The following is a 15609-nucleotide window of genomic DNA, read 5'->3' as shown; positions in this document are numbered from 1 at the left end:
TTCAAAACAATGAATTGCTGTGTAGAAGCTCGCATCATATATATAGTAGCCCATTGTCTGTGCGTCTGTAACACTGACGTACACGGCCATGCCCCCGGCCGTAAATGTCAGCACCCCGCCCCCCTTCCCCTCCCTGCGTGGCCGTTCAGCCAGCCCCATGGCCCTCCGGACACTCCCCCCACCAGCGCTGCTTCCCTCCCCCCTTCCTCCCGGCCTCCGCATCCTCCCCTCCAGCCCCTCAGCTCCTCCCAGCTCTGCTTCCCGGTGAGGGAGCAAGCAGTGGCAAGCTGCCCTTTGGAGTCTGGGGAGCGTGGATCCCAAAGGGCCGTTTGCTCCCCTGCTGGAGCCCAGCAGAAGCGCTGCTCAGGTGAGCGGTGCAGCGCGCCACTGAGGGAGGGGAAGGGGGCGCAGCTGGCCGGAAGGGGGGTGGGAAGCTGAACTGGGAGGAGCTGAGGGTCTGGAAGGGAGGATGGGGGAGGGAAGCAGTGCTGGCGGAGGGAGGTGGGGAGTGTCCGGGGGGGTGTAGGGCTGGCTGGTAGGAAGAGGGGACGGGAAGCAGACCTGGGGGGGGCAGGTCAGGGGCCGTGGGGCTGGATGGGAGGAGGGGGGTGGGAAGCAGACCTGGCGAGGGGGGAGGTGCAGCCATTGGCTGCAGAAGGACCCCAAATGGCCGCTTGACACTTCTTGCTGGCCGTCAGGCTGAGCAGGCAGCAATCAGCCAAGCGCAACGACAGGAGGAACAGGGAAGGGGAAGTGGGGAGGGGAGAGAGAGGAGAGAGAGAGGCAGGAGGAGGAGGAAAAGAGAAAGGGAGAGTGAGAGGCAGGAGGGGGAGAAGAGAAAGAAAGAGACAGAGAGAGAGGCAGGAGGCGGAGGAGAGCTGAGAGATACCGGGGGAGGCAGTAGGAGGAAAGAGAGAGAGACAGAGCGAGAGAGTTTAGGAAAGAAGACCTGAAAATCCCATCTTATGGCGGGCTCATTGGCTAGTTGTTAATAAAAGTAGAGTGTAGACACACCCTGACTCATAGCAGAACATTTCTTGTAGTTCTGTAGTGATTAGTTCTTGAGAATGCACCGTTTAACATTTTTGTTTAATGACCAGGAAGAAACCTTAAAATCATCACTGACAAAGATAGCAAAGAACTTTAAAAAAGCAGCAGTAGGAAATAATGAAGCAGGGAAGGCAGGCAACAGAAGAATCTCAGTCACTTGCTAAAGTGGATCCAAGCAAAAAGAAAAATAGCTTAATGCAGTTACAAATAAGAGTAGTCACCTAAGAACAAAAAAAGTGGGGAACTCTGTCCTGGAAAGCAATGGGCTGGGCTAGTCTATGCGGAAGATTCGAAAGAGGATATGCAAATTCCGCAGGAAAGCTCCGCTTTCGAAAATGAGATCGGAAGAAGATATGGAAATTCCTGCAGAATTTGCATATCCTCTTTCGAATCTTCCGCATAGGCTAGACATAGCCTTAGACAAAGGAACACAGGAAATCAAACTGGACCCCGGACTGACCACTGTGGGGCCCCAATACGCACATCCTACCAGTTTGAAAGTGAACCATTGACAACTGCTGTTTGATTGTGTTCTTTCAACCACTTGTGCCTCCACCTTATAGTAATATCACCTAGAGTACATTTTCCTAGTTTGCAAATGAGAAAGTCTTGTGCAACTGTGGCAAACTCTTACTAAAACTCTTCCTGACCTATATCATGTCTATGGCATCTCCCAGCCCACTAGACAGTAATCCTGCCAAAGAATGAAAATGGATTGTTTCGGGAGGATTTAGTCCAGACAAAGACATGTTGACTATTATCCTCCAGGTGTTTACAAGTTAATGATTTCAGAATTAGTTTCAGTATCTTTCCAAAAAATGAAGTGTGGCTGATGGATGTATAATTTTCCCAGTCCTGTTTGGTCCTTTTTAAAGATAGATACAATCTTTTGGCCTTGCCCAGTTATAGAATCATAGAATCATAGGACTGGAAGGGACCTCGAGAGGTCATCGAGTCCAGCCCCCTGCCCTTAAGGCAGGACCAAGCTCCGTCTACACCATCCCTGATAGATGTCTATCCAACCTGTTCTTAAATATCTCCAGAGAGGGAGATTCCACCACCTCCCTTGGCAATTTATTCCAATATTTGACCACCCTGACAGTTAGGAATTTTTTCCTAATGTCCAATCTAAACCTCCCCTGCTGCACTTTAAGCCCATTACTCCTTGTCCTGTCCTCAGAAACCAAGAGGAACAAATTTTCGCCTTCCTCCTTGTGACACCCTTTTAGATATTTGAAAACCGCTATCATGTCCCCCCTTAATCTTCTTTTTTCCAAACTGAACAAGACCAGTTCATGAAGCCTGGCTTCATAGGTCATGTTCTCTAAACCTTGAATCATTCTTGTCGCTCTTCTCTGTACCCTTTCCAATTTCTCCACATCTTTCTTGAAATGTGGCACCCAGAACTGGACACAGTACTCCAGCTGAGGCCTAACTAGTGCAGAGTAGAGCAGCAGAATGACTTCACGAGTTTTGCTTACAACACACCTGTTGATACAACCTAGAATCATATTTGCTTTTTTTGCAACAGCATCACACTGTTGACTCATATTCAACTTGTTGTCCACTATAACCCCTAGATCCCTTTCCGCCATGCTCCTTCCTAGACAGTCGCTTCCCATCTTGTATGTATGGAACTGATTGTTCCTTCCTAAGTGGAGCACTTTGCATTTCTCTTTATTAAACTTCATCCTGTTTACCTCTGACCATTTCTCTAACTTGCTAAGGTCATTTTCAATTCTGTCCCTATCCTCCAAAGAAGTTGCAACCCCACCCAGTTTGGTATCATCTGTAAACTTAATAAGCGTACTCTCTATCCCAATATCTATATCATTGATGAAGATATTGAACAGTACAGGTCCCAAAACAGAACCTTGCGGTACTCCACTTGTTATCCCTTTCCAGCAAGATTTTGCACCGTTAACAACAACTCTCTGACTACGGTTATCCAGTTCTCTGTGACCTCATTTGTTCGCCACGAGATCTCACATATATTCGGCCATTTGTATTAAATCTGTAGTTTTCTAACGTAATGTCATATTATTCAGGGTCCACTGGAGTGATGACAACAAAGTTTCTCAAGGCATAATCTCTGGGAAGCTGGAAGAAAATGCCTTGCAGTGAAAATCTTGAAGAAAATCCAGAAAGAGGCTCTCTAACCTGCCTTATGACTTCAGTCTTACTGAAATAAAAGCAGTTGCTTGTGGTGGTGTATTGCAAAGGTGTGTGAGTGTTTTCATGAGCACACGGAGCTTGTTTTCATACAGAGCAATGGGGATGATGGCCGTGTTTTGAAATGTTTTCAAGGTGGAGTTGCTAAAAGGGACAGTGACAGAAATCTCCTCCGTGTTCTAAGTCCCTAGACTTTGACGTGGTTATTACATGGCTGGCACAGCAATTGTAAGCTAGTGAGAGAAGACCGGCAGTTCATCTCTCCTCTTCTCTACCAACTGCCTCATCATTCCCCACGACATTCCCCAGGGTTATGTCTACACTACAAAGTTAATTCGAACTAACAATCGTTAGTTCGAATTAACTTTGATAGGTGCTACACATACAAACCGCTCGTTTGAACTTAATTCGAACTAGCGGAGCGCTTAATTCGAACTAGGTAAACCTCATTCTACGAGGACCTACGCCTAGTTCTAGTTAAGTAGTTCGAATTAAGGGCTGTGTAGCCACTTAATGGGAACTAGTGGGAGGCTAGCCCTCCCCAGCTTGCCCTGGTGCCCACTCTGGGCACCACCAGGAAAACTTGTCTGCCCCGCTCCCAGCCACGGAGCCCTTAAAGGGGCACGGTCTGGCTACGGTGCCCGTGCCAGGTGCAAGCCTGCCAGCACCCAGCCAGCAGACCCTGCACCTGGCACGGTATGAGCCAGCCACCCGCTGCCACCCAGCCCTCCTCCTTTTCCTGGGATCAGGCTCGTGGCTCCCAGGAGCCTGCCCGGGGCCGCAAGAGGCGGGCGCCCGCCTGGTCTAGTGCGGAGATCGTGGACCTCAGTCAGGTTTGGGGGGAAGCCTCCAACGTCCACGACCTCCACTCTAGGCACAGGAAAGTTGCCGTCTAGGGCAGGAGAGCTGCCAGCCTAGCCACCCAGGAGCAGATTTGCATGAAAATCAAGGTGGTCCAGTGAGACCCCCGACCCTGAGCCCTGAGCTTAGAATATAAAAAAATAAGAACGGCCGTACTGGGTCAGACCAAAGGTCCATCTAGCCCAGTAGCCTGTCTGCCGACAGCAGCCAACACTAGGGACCGTGGAGGCGATGGACCGAAGACAGTGACCAAGCCATTTGTCTCGTGCCATTCATCTCCAGCCTTCCACAAACAGAGGCCAGGGACACCATTTCTACCCCCTGGCTAATAGCACTCCATGGACCCAACCTCCATGAATTGATCTAACTTCTCTTTAAACTCTGTCTATTTCTAGCCTTCACAGCCTCCTGCAGCAAGGAGTTCCACAGGTTGACTATTTGCTTTGTGAAGAAGAACTTTCTGTTATTAGTTTGAAGCCTGCTACCCATTCATTTCATTTGGTGTCCTCTAGTCTTTCTTTATGGGAACTAATGAAGAACTTTTCTGCATGCACCCTCTTCACATCACTCATGCTTTTATAGACCTCTATCATATCGCTCCTCAGTATCTTCTTTTCTAAGCTGAAAAGTCCCAGTCTCTTTACCCTCTCTTCAATTGGGGCCTGTTCCAAACCCCTGATCATTTTAGTTGCTCTCCCCTCTCCCACCCTTTCTCTTCCCGTCTCCCACCTCCTTTTCCCAGTCTCCCTGAGTTTTGTTCAATAAAGAGAGTTTCTATTTATTTTGTACATCAGGAAGGGGGACTAGGGAGGGATAAGTGGAAGGTGGTGAGGGAGGAATGTGGTACGCACCCCCAATGGGGAGGACTAGGGTGGCTGTATGGGCTTCTCGGGATGGAAGCTCTCCTGCAGCCCCCCAATTGACCTCCCCTCGGATGGCAGCCTGCGGCAAGTGCAGCCAGACTGATGGCCAAGTGTTGTGATGTGCCGAGTGTGGGCATTCAGGGCACTCCAAGCCAGGACTGCTTTGCTGTCCCTCACCGAGTTAGACAAGCAAGCAGGGAACCCTGAGAACTGTCTGTCTAGGGTGGGAGTTGGATCCCTTTAAGCACAGCCCTCGGCTAGCCTGAGGCAGTAGCTCCACGCTCAAAGTCCTAACCTGATGCCCTGCCGACACTGCTTCCAGCCATCCTTAACCTCGGTTCAGGGTCCACTCAATGTGGACATTCTAGTTCGAATTAGCAAAATGCTAATTCGAACTAGTTTTTAGGTCTAGATGCACTAGTTCGAATTAGCTTAGTTCGAATTAACTAATTCGAATTAAGTTAGTTCTAATTAGTGCTGTAGTGTAGACATACCCCATGAGAGGTAGCCACCCTGACTTCCCATGTCTCCTTCCCTCCCATCCCATTAAGCCCGTAGTTGGTCTCCTGTCCTGTCCTGCCGAGCTCACATATCACAAGCAGAACCTCATGCACAAGACCTCAGCCCAAACTTGACACTGAGCTAAGCCCCTCATTCCCACAACCCATCTCCACCTGGGACACCTGCCTCTGCTTCAGCCAGGCTTCCCCAGCCATTTCAACCCAGTACTGCCCTCCTCCAAAGTAGAGCCCTGCCCCACCCACAGCCTAGTCCATGGTGTGATAGTTACCTTAACTGTGTGCTTTCTGGGTGTCACGTGATCAAACTTCAAATGCCCTCCAACCCTCCTTCTTCTCTCCCACCCCCCTCTTTATCTCAGGTCACATGGAAAGGCAGTGAGAGGGGCTCAGACAGGCCAGGAGTAGCAGGGCTCTGCAGATGTAAGGACACACAGCAAGGAGGGAGAAGGGCTTGGAGTCCTGCAGAGCGTCTGAGATTCTGTAGATCTCAGCATGCCCACAGGAGCAGAGAATTGAACGCTGACATCCCTCCATCAACCCTAAATCCTCAACTTCCTCTGCAACCCCTCCATCCACCCTGCCCTCTTCTATCCACTATAGCTGCGAATCCCGCCCCCCAAACAGGCACACACTTCTTCCTCTACCCATTTATCCATCTCCTCCTCATAGCTCCATCCTTCTGTGCAGGCCCACATCCTTATTCCCTCAGTCTTTCACCCTGCAAGCATTCTCAAGGGGAATTTATTTTCTTTTAAAAAACAGTGTCAGTGCATTATATATAGTCTGCTGAGCTCAGGTCCCATTTCTCCGTAATTATAATCAGAAAAAAATGGGTAGTGGAGAGTTCATTCTCAGATTTCTCCCCCCAAAACAGCTTTCAAACATCATCTTTTATAACTTCTGAATAATGTAACCCATTTAACAGCCCTGTTTCCTCCATTCTTTGTGCTCTGTTCCTCGGGGTGGCCCATTCACTTTCTATCCTTCCTCTCCAGCGTTATGAGGAGATAACCCAATGCAGTTTTGACTTTCCAAAGATGGTTGGTGTCCCAACCCTCATTCTTATTATCTCACATGTCTGGGTGACACTTCTCATGGAGTGAAGCCACCAAAATCTTCCGAAGAACTGGCACCATCTTATTTAGTAGAAAGTCCCCTCGGTCCTGGGAAAAATAAAAAAGGGATTCTCAAGGAATCCATTTTGAAGCACTTGGAAGAGGGGAAAATAATCAGGAACTCTCAACATGGATTCACCAAGGGCAAGTCATGCCTCAGCAACCTGATTGCCTTCGATGCCTTCTTTTAAGCCACCTCCCCCTAGCCGTGACACCTGCTTTCCCCCCTCCCCTGGCTGCCTCTGATACAGTAGTCGAGTAGTGACTCACATTTCGAGTTAACACTTGAAGAGTTGACAGGTTCTTGACACCGGATCAGGGCCAGTATTTAAATTATTGTATGGTTGGGAATCTGATGTGCACAGTTGCAACACTCACACTACAAGAACTCTCATGTTTTTACAAATATATTATACTAATATGCTTAGAACAGTGGCAAACACCCTAACTTAGACAGATAGACTGGGAATGTAGGTCTATATTTCCACATTCACTGTTCCTTCTAGAACATCCTAAAGTGTAGTCCATCATCTTCCTCATCACCATCACCTTCCCTATGGTCACGAAGGGTCATCATTCTTGCACCTCCCAAGGAATACATCTCCGATTCCTCCTGCACCTTGGCTGGGATAGCATTTTTATATATTATTCTGACGATGTCGTGTTTGATACATATTCACTTAGGGACCTTTTCCTGTCACCTTATTTATATTTCCTCCCCCTATTAATGGTGACATGTTTCTTTGTTTTTGTTTTTTTCATATACCTCAATTTCCTACCATGGTCCCTTTTGTGGTTTACAGATCACATTTGTTATTTTTATACTACTCCAGTTGCTCGGTCTGCTCTTAAGTGGTTATTTCAAGGTTTTCCAAATCATGATGGGCCTGTTAAGTTTGGGGGTATGGTTGGAAACCCATAATGCCATAAAAAGTTGCTTCATCTTACCACTCTTTATCTAGGTGGGAGGTCCCAACTATCTGCTAAATTTGCTTTAGCTGAAAATACAGGATGTAGCCCGTAGGCCTCTTGTGTTACAGCCAAACTACTTCAGCATAAACCTATTGCATCCTCTTATAATAACCAAATATTTAAACCCTAAGGAAATAAAAATCTATATGATAGAGTATAGGGAAGCAAGTGGGTTAGCCCTATAGGGTACAACTGGGAAGGGGATTTAGGAGTGAGTACATAAGAACATAACATAAGAATGGCCGTACTGGGTCTGACCAAAGGTCCATCTTGCCCAGTAGCTTGTCTACCGACAGTGGCCAGCACCAGGTGCCCCTGAGGGGGGGGACCGAAGTCAATGATCAAGCAATTTGTCTCCTGCCATCCTTCTCCAGCCTCTGACAAACAGAGGCCAGGGACACCATTTCTATCCCCTGGCTAATAGCCTTCATGCACCTAACCTCCATGAACTTATCTAGCTTCTCTTTAAACTCTGCTAGCCCCCTAATTCGAACTAGGGAGCCTAATATAGGCATTCAAAGTTGCAAATCAAGACTGGGATTTAAATATCCCCCGCTTGACTTGCATCTTCCCGGCTGCTCTCCATTTTTGAAACGTACAAGTCTGGACTAACTGCCCGCGGCTACACGCAGCAGGGACCCGGTATTTAAAATTAAAGCCCTAATTCGAACTACCTGTTATACCTCCTGTAAGCAGCTAATCTTAAAGAGCCACACACAGGGTTCCCCACTCCTGACATGAGTTTTTTGCCATTGAATTCTTAAGGTTTTGGAGACTGGGACACGCTGAAGTGCAGATGTTTGGTTTGATGCAAGTGATATTTATCAGACTGTGCTGCAATCTGTCAATTACCACTCTTAATCTTTGTACAGCACCAGCAACATCCCTGACCCACTTCAGGGAAATACAATTAACTGGGTCCTACCTGGGAGCAGTTGCACCCCATAAACATTGACTTCCTAGAGCAAAGCCAGTTCAAGCCAAAGCTGAGACTCCCACTGACTTCATGAAGCTCGGGGAAAATGCCCAGTTTCCAAGAGGGATTGCAGGAAGCAGGTCTATCTGGGGAGAGGCAAGGGAAGAAGGTTTATTCGTTTTGAACAAATTGTATCTATATATTATATGTATGTTGGACAATTACCTACTTGTATTCATCCAAACCTAGAGGAGAAGAACAAGAGCTCAGTGGTGGGGCAGAGGGGGAGCAAGGGACTGGTCTGGGGGACGATGGAATTCCTTCCTCACAACAACCAGAAGCCGTAGTTGAAACTTGCTGAGGGTGCAATCCATCCCCTCACGCAGGTCATTAATAAGGATGTTGAGCAAAATGGCCCTAGAACTGATCCTTGGGGCACTCTCCTTGATAGCGACCGCCAACCAGACAGCGAGCCATTGACCACTATTTGTTGAGAAAGATGATCTATCCAGCTTTCTGTCTACCATACTGTCCATTTGTTCAATCCATACTTAAACTTGTTGGGAATAATACCAGGGGGGATATATTAAAATTTTGCTAAATTCAAGTTATATCATGTTCATTGCCTTCTCCATATCCAGAGAACCAGTTCCATCATCATGGAAGGTAATCAGGATGGCAAGGCATGACTTTCCCTTGCTGAATCCATTTTGACAATTCTTCATCTTTTCATCTTTTCCAAGTGCTTTAAAATGGATTTCTTGAAGATTCCTTCTATGATTTTGCCAAGGACTGAAGGAACTTCCTACTAAAGAAGACACTGCCAGTTATTTAGGAGACTTTGGTAGCTACACTGTGGGACAGGGGGTCATCCAGATCTCAAACAGTACATCTACACTCGCCCCCTAGTTCGAACTAGGGAGGCTAATGAGGGCGACCGAGATTGCAAATGAAGTGCGGGATTTAAATATTCCATTCCTTCTGTCCCCCCCTCCACACCCACTCCCCCCCGATACTTCCACTCCCACAGTGATGCGAGATGGGAGAGCCAGCAAGACCCCGAACCCTGAGCTTTCCCTTCCCTTCCTCCCCTTGCCTCCCCCTTCCAGCACCCTCCTTCCAGGTTTCCCCCTCTCATCTCCCACACTCATTCCTCCCTCCCCCCACCTCAGCACTATGAAATAAAAGAGATTTTTGTTGGCAAAAGAGGTGTTTTTATTTTACATTAGGAAGGGTGGTTAGTGAGGGGAAAGAGGAAGAAGGTGAGGGTGGAAGAAGGCCCCAGTGGGGCATTCCAGGGAGAGTTCAGTCCTTCTCCACGTGGAAGCTCTCCCACAGGGCTTCCTGGATCTGGACAGCCCCCCGCTGAGAATCCCGGATGGCGTCGGTGCGGGGCTGCATGTACTGGCCAGCGAAGTGTTCTACCTCAGCCATCCAGGCTGGCAGAAAAGTCTCCCCCTTTCTCTCACATAAATTGTGCAGCACACAACATGCTGCCAACACAGGAGGGATATTGTGCTCGGTGAGGTCCTGGCGGGTGAGGGGGTATATGAAGCGGGTTTTCAGGTGTCCAAAGGCCGCCTCCACCACAATGCGGGCTCTGATGAGCCTGGCATTGAAAGCCTGCCGGGAGGGGTTGAGGTGCCCCATGTATGGCTTCATCAGCCAGGGCTGCAGTGGGTAGGCTGCATTCCCCACCATGCACACGGGCATGTCCACGTCCCCGACCCTGTTGTGGCGGTCGGGGAAGAAGGTCCCAGTGTGTAGCCTCTGGCACACGGAGGAGTTGCAGAACACCCGTGCATCATGTGCCATGCCGGACCAGCCCACATTAATGTCCTTGAACTGGCCCCGGTGGTCAGATACGGCCTGCAGGATCACTGAGAAGTAGCCCTTCCTGTTGATATACAGGGAGGCCTGGTGTTCCAGGGTACGGATGGGGATGTGTGTCCCGTCCATTGCCCCCCCGCAGTTGGGGAAGCCCAGGGCGCCGAACACCTGGATGACCGCGTCCAGGTCGGTGAGGCGGACGACCCTGGGTCAACTGTTGGTCTCCCCAGTGCTCCAGGACGATGCTGTCCCATAAGTCACTGCTTGTGTCCAGACGCCAGATACGGCGGGGCACGCTGGCGTTCGGGTGCTGCTGCCACTACTCCACGACCCCCAGGGAGGCCAGGGGGAGGGGCAGGGTGCTGACGTATGTCGCGAGAATCACAGGCCCAATGATGCATACCCAAGGGGGGAAGGACAGAACCAGGTGGACTGTTGTATCAAATAAAAAATATTTATTCATGACAGTGATGAATTTATAGTATTTATTCTAAGATTTTTAATAGACCGTGTTAACAATGAATTTACAGTATTTAATATATTTATTCTATGATTTCTAGTTAAACGTGTCAGAGATATAAGCATGGAAATGGCAAGGGGAATAGTCTCTAGTCTCAAAATATCCAGCTACACTAATTAAACAACAGTGATTACTACAAACTCTATGTACTAACCAAAAAACTACAACCTTAAGCTTATACAACAAGAAAAAATCAAATCATACATACCAACTTACACAGCACACGGAACATTTCACAGATATCGGTTCGGTTGCGAAGGCCTTGGTTACTCCCGTGAGTCGGGAGAGGTGGCTGGTCGGTTGATCAGGGTGGCAGCGCTTTGAAGTATACGAGACGTGTCCAGATGCCAGATATGGCGGGGCATGCTGGCGACCGGGTGCTGTGGCCAATCCTCCACGACCCCAGGGAGGCCAGGGGGAGGGGCAGAGGGCTGACGTGCACCAGATGGTGCCAGGCAGCCTCCAGCCATTGGTGCTGGGCTTGCAGCAACAAGTCCAAAAACTGCACCAGAATGCGCAGGGCCAGCTCGGGCTCCATGGTGCCAAGTGCAGCGCCGTCCCCAATGAGAACGACTGAAACAGGCAGGCAGAGAGGAAAATGCTTTGCTGTCCCTCGGCGAGGTAGGCAAGCAAGCGGAAAAGCTGAGAACCGGCTGTCCAGGGGGGTCCCTTTAAACACAAGCCTCAGATAACCTAAGATAGCAGCCACACTAAGGAACTACTGACCTGATGCCCTGCTGGAACCGGTTTCAGCTGCCCTTAAATGTGACACAGTGTTCAATCAGTGTGGACGTGCTAATTTGAATTAGCAAAACGCTCATTCAAATTAGTTTTTGGGTCTAGATGCGTTATTTCGAATTAGCTTACTTCGAATTCACTAAGTCGAAATAAGTTAATTTGAAATAACGTTGTAGTGTAGACATGCCCTTAGTCTTTAAGGTACCACAGAACTTCTAATTGTTTTTATGAAAAATGTAACTAATCATCAAAGAATGTGAGAGGCCTTTACAGTATTGGCCAATTCTGCCGGCAGCTGAAAGTGCTGACGGAGACAATGCCAATTAGAGATGGATATAACATTGTGTTAAATTGGCCAAAAACATGGAGGACTATGGGAAGTTGCCTGTTGAAGTAAGTTGTTGATCAGAGACAAATGAGCAGATGTTCGTTATATGTGCCAAGATATTTTACCCAAACCGCTGTAGCCTAACATGGTTTACACAATCTGGGATGGCACAAGATGTTTTGCACAAAGACCCTAAATACTCCAGAGAGACAGAGTTGCAAGAATCCCAACATCCAAACAGTAGTAGCACAGTTCAGAATTTCCCCACAAGCAGGGTGCTTTCTGATTGGCCCAAAGCAGGTTGGCCAAGAAGAAACCAAGCTTTCAGAAACTGTATAAAATTGAGAGTTTGTATCATCAAAACCCACTCCCTAAAGCTTATAGATCTGCATGAGAGACAGTAACTGGGACTGCCATCACCTGTCGATTGAGAGCATCCCCAATCAGGTAACTATTAAGGTTGTTTCCCTTATGATCCCTCTACTATCTCTTCCTGTACAGGTCTGTCTCGGGAAATGGTTGGGAGATGCAGAAAGAGAAGACTATCGGTGTCATAACTGTTTCTGTGACTGAACTACTTGAATGAACTCTGTAGCTGTTTGGAGAAACCACTTGGAGCCACTGTGATGCAGTGCTGGAGAACAGGCCTTCATTCCAGCTTTCATGGATAAGTAGCAAAATTCCGTGCATTTCGTTTATGCAAATAAAAGCATGGCTATTTTAAAGCTAGCTGAGTTAAAAACATGGGCAGGATAATTCCAGTTATCTGACTTCCCTTTGTACAAGGAATCCTAGTTACCCAAATGCGCTGTGTGAATCACCCACTGCTGAGCTACATTTAGCGTGGTGGGAGCTGTGATTTGGGAGGATTTCCAGAATTAGCAATGAGGACAAGAGGAAAAGGGAAGAAGAAGTAGGCGTAAGGTAGGGGGAAGATTAAGGCTGTGTCCAGACTCCATGCCTCCGTCGACGGAGGCATGTAGATTAGCCAGCTCGGAAGAGGGAAATGAAGCCGCGATTAAAATAATCGCGGCTTCATTTAAATTTAAATGGCTGCCCCGATCTGCCGATCAGCTGTTTGTCGGCAGATCGGGAGAGTCTGGACGCGATGCCCCGACAAAGAAGCCTTTCTTCATCGACACAGGTAAACCTGGTTTCACGAGGCTTACCTGTGTCGATGAAGAAAGGCTTCTTTGTCGGGGCATCGCGTCCAGACTCTCCCGATCTGCCGACAAACAGCTGATCGGCAGATCGGGGCAGCCATTTAAATTTAAATGAAGCCGCGATTATTTTAATCGCGGCTTCATTTCCCTCTTCCGAGCTGGCTAATCTACATGCCTCCGTCGACGGAGGCATGGAGTCTGGACACAGCCTAAGTGGGAAGGGAGAGAAAAAGCAAACAGGGAAGAGAGACAGAGGAAGCGGTTAAGGCAAAGACAGAAAGGAAAAGCCTTCAAGGAGAGAAAGGACAAAGGGAGACACGGGGCAGGTGTTAGGGAAAGAGAACAGGGCCGAAGGGATGGGGAATGAGGAAATGCAGAGGAGAGTGGAGGAGAGAGAAAGGGAAAGAAAAGAAGAGCAGAGGAATAGCCACAGAAGCAGACAAACTCCTTGTTTCTTCTTGAGGGAATCCTGACACGGACAACTCTGGGTTCTATAAGCCCCTGTTTAAATAGTGAGGGGTAGGGCCAGCTCTCTTCTCTGGAGCTGTCAGTGCTCAAGCAGCACCAAACAGTCTCCTGTCTCCCTTTGCTTCATTACCCTTCCTTCTCCTTTTCCCCCCTTCTGCCTTCTCTCTGTCTCCCTTTGGGCTCTGCCCATACAGCACCTTGGGAACTCCCCTCACTGCAGCATGTAGGGGTGAAGCGCAGCTCAGAATGACCCCTTCCTCTTCCGAGTTCCCTTTTAACTTGAAATTCTCTTTCCTATTTGTCTGCTCAAATGCTTGGTTATCCCATGTTTTGGCTGTCTCCAAGGACTGTCAGATAAAGGGGTGTGTGCTGTCATAGAAGTGTGTTGTCTAAAATTGGGGTAGCTCAGGCTACGTCTACACTGTAGCCTTCTTGCAGAAAAGCATATGCAAATGAAGCGCTGCGTGGAATATTGCTGCACTTCATTTGCATAAGTAATGAGCAGCCTTTTTTGTGCAATAGGCTTTTAAGAAAAAAACAAGCTGTGTACATGGCTCCTTTTAGGGCAAAAGCCTCTTGCTCAAAATCGGTTGCTAATTAATTATTCAAATGAAGCATGGCAATATTCCATGCTGTGCTTCATTTGCATAAGCTTTTTCAGAAGAAGGCTACAGTGTTGACGCAGTCTCTGTGTGTGGGTGCCCCAGTTTCCCTGGGCACTGAAGCCTGGTGAGGATGGGAGTTTTGGATGTGACTCTCACTGTGAGGGAGGCTGCCTGAGGCTGCCCCAGCTCAGTAATTACACACCAGTGGCTCAGGCTCTCATGTAACCTGAGGCTAGGTGGGGTGTGTATGTGTGTGTGTGGGTGTGTGTGTGTTGCAACCAGATAACCTCTCTTGCCCAGGAAGCTGAACAAAGGAGGAGGCAGGGCTGACTAAAGGGTGAGACTGGTGCTGAGTGTGTGTGTGAGTCTCTGCTGTCTTAGGACGCAGGGAAGTGGCCCATGGCTCTGCCTTTCGGCCCCTGCTCCTGAAGATGGATTGTACTGGCTGCTCCTGGTTCCTGAGCTAACCAGTCTGTGCTATGCTGCACCCTTGTGAACGAAGACATTTTCTGTTCGACTTGCTGGCGGAGAGTCACATTTGGCTGCGGATGGGAGTGTGGGGCCAGAGACTCCCCACTCTTTGGTGACAACCTATAAATGTCTCCTCTCTGTCTTTTTGTATGTTCTCTGCAGCTGCGCTGAGATCCCTGCTCATCTCCAGCCATGAAGATCCTTTATCTGCTGTTTGCTCTTTTCTTTCTGGTGCTCCAGGTTTCACCAGGTAAGATGTCGGTGAAAAGGGGTGATGATGCAGAGGGATCTCTAGCCTGCACTTACATTGTCTAACCCTTTCTTTTAGATAAACATCGGACTCTTTTTATAATGAACACTAGTGCCTTTTCAGGCCGGTTTACACTGCAAGCTTAGGTCGATGTAGTCAGCATAAGGTCACATTTGTACTAAGTCTCTTTACACAGCTGAACCCTTTCCTTCCACCTAAAGGGCCTTTAAAATTTACCCTCGTACATCATAAAGTCAGAATGGACATTCATGCTTGGAATTAAGGGCAGTGTAAACACTATAATTTGCTTAAAAGGCTACTTCCACACTGCAATGCTATTTCAGGATACTGGAGTATCCTTAAATAGCTATCCCATGTCTTCACAGCAAGCCCGTTATTTCAGCATGGCATGTAGAGTATTCATGAAGCAGTTAATCACAGAATTGGACAACTAGGTCGGATACAGAAAAAATGAATTCATGCCAACCTGTCCAATATATGTTTGGTCTAGGAGCAGGCACAGAGCCGGCAGCCGGAAGACTGTAATTTACAATGCTGCTTCTGCTGCTGGCTAGAGTTAATAATTCGGTGCTTTCATAGCCTCTATTATAATATCAGGGCTCATTTGCCACTGAGAAGTTACGTGGTTGCGAATAGAGCCCAGGTCCATAAAATGATAATCCCTAATTCCAGTGTCTTGGTCCCCATTCTCACCTCTCTGAGAATCTCCCACAGGTATGTGTTTGGCATTCTTCCTTCGAATGAT

At 48.2% G+C, this 15609-nt stretch overlaps 1 long non-coding RNA gene across 1 annotated transcript in view; it reads left to right on the top strand.

The window, feature by feature from the left end:
* The window catches only part of LOC142827739 (uncharacterized), a 51192-nt gene that overhangs the window by 32450 nt on the left and 3133 nt on the right, over positions 1 to 15609 (top strand). The gene's annotated exons all lie outside the window — the stretch shown is intronic.

Source organism: Pelodiscus sinensis, chromosome 3, assembly GCF_049634645.1.
Source record: "Pelodiscus sinensis isolate JC-2024 chromosome 3, ASM4963464v1, whole genome shotgun sequence".
NCBI lineage: Eukaryota > Metazoa > Chordata > Testudines > Trionychidae > Pelodiscus > Pelodiscus sinensis.
This window is presented reverse-complemented; position numbering and strand designations above follow the sequence as displayed.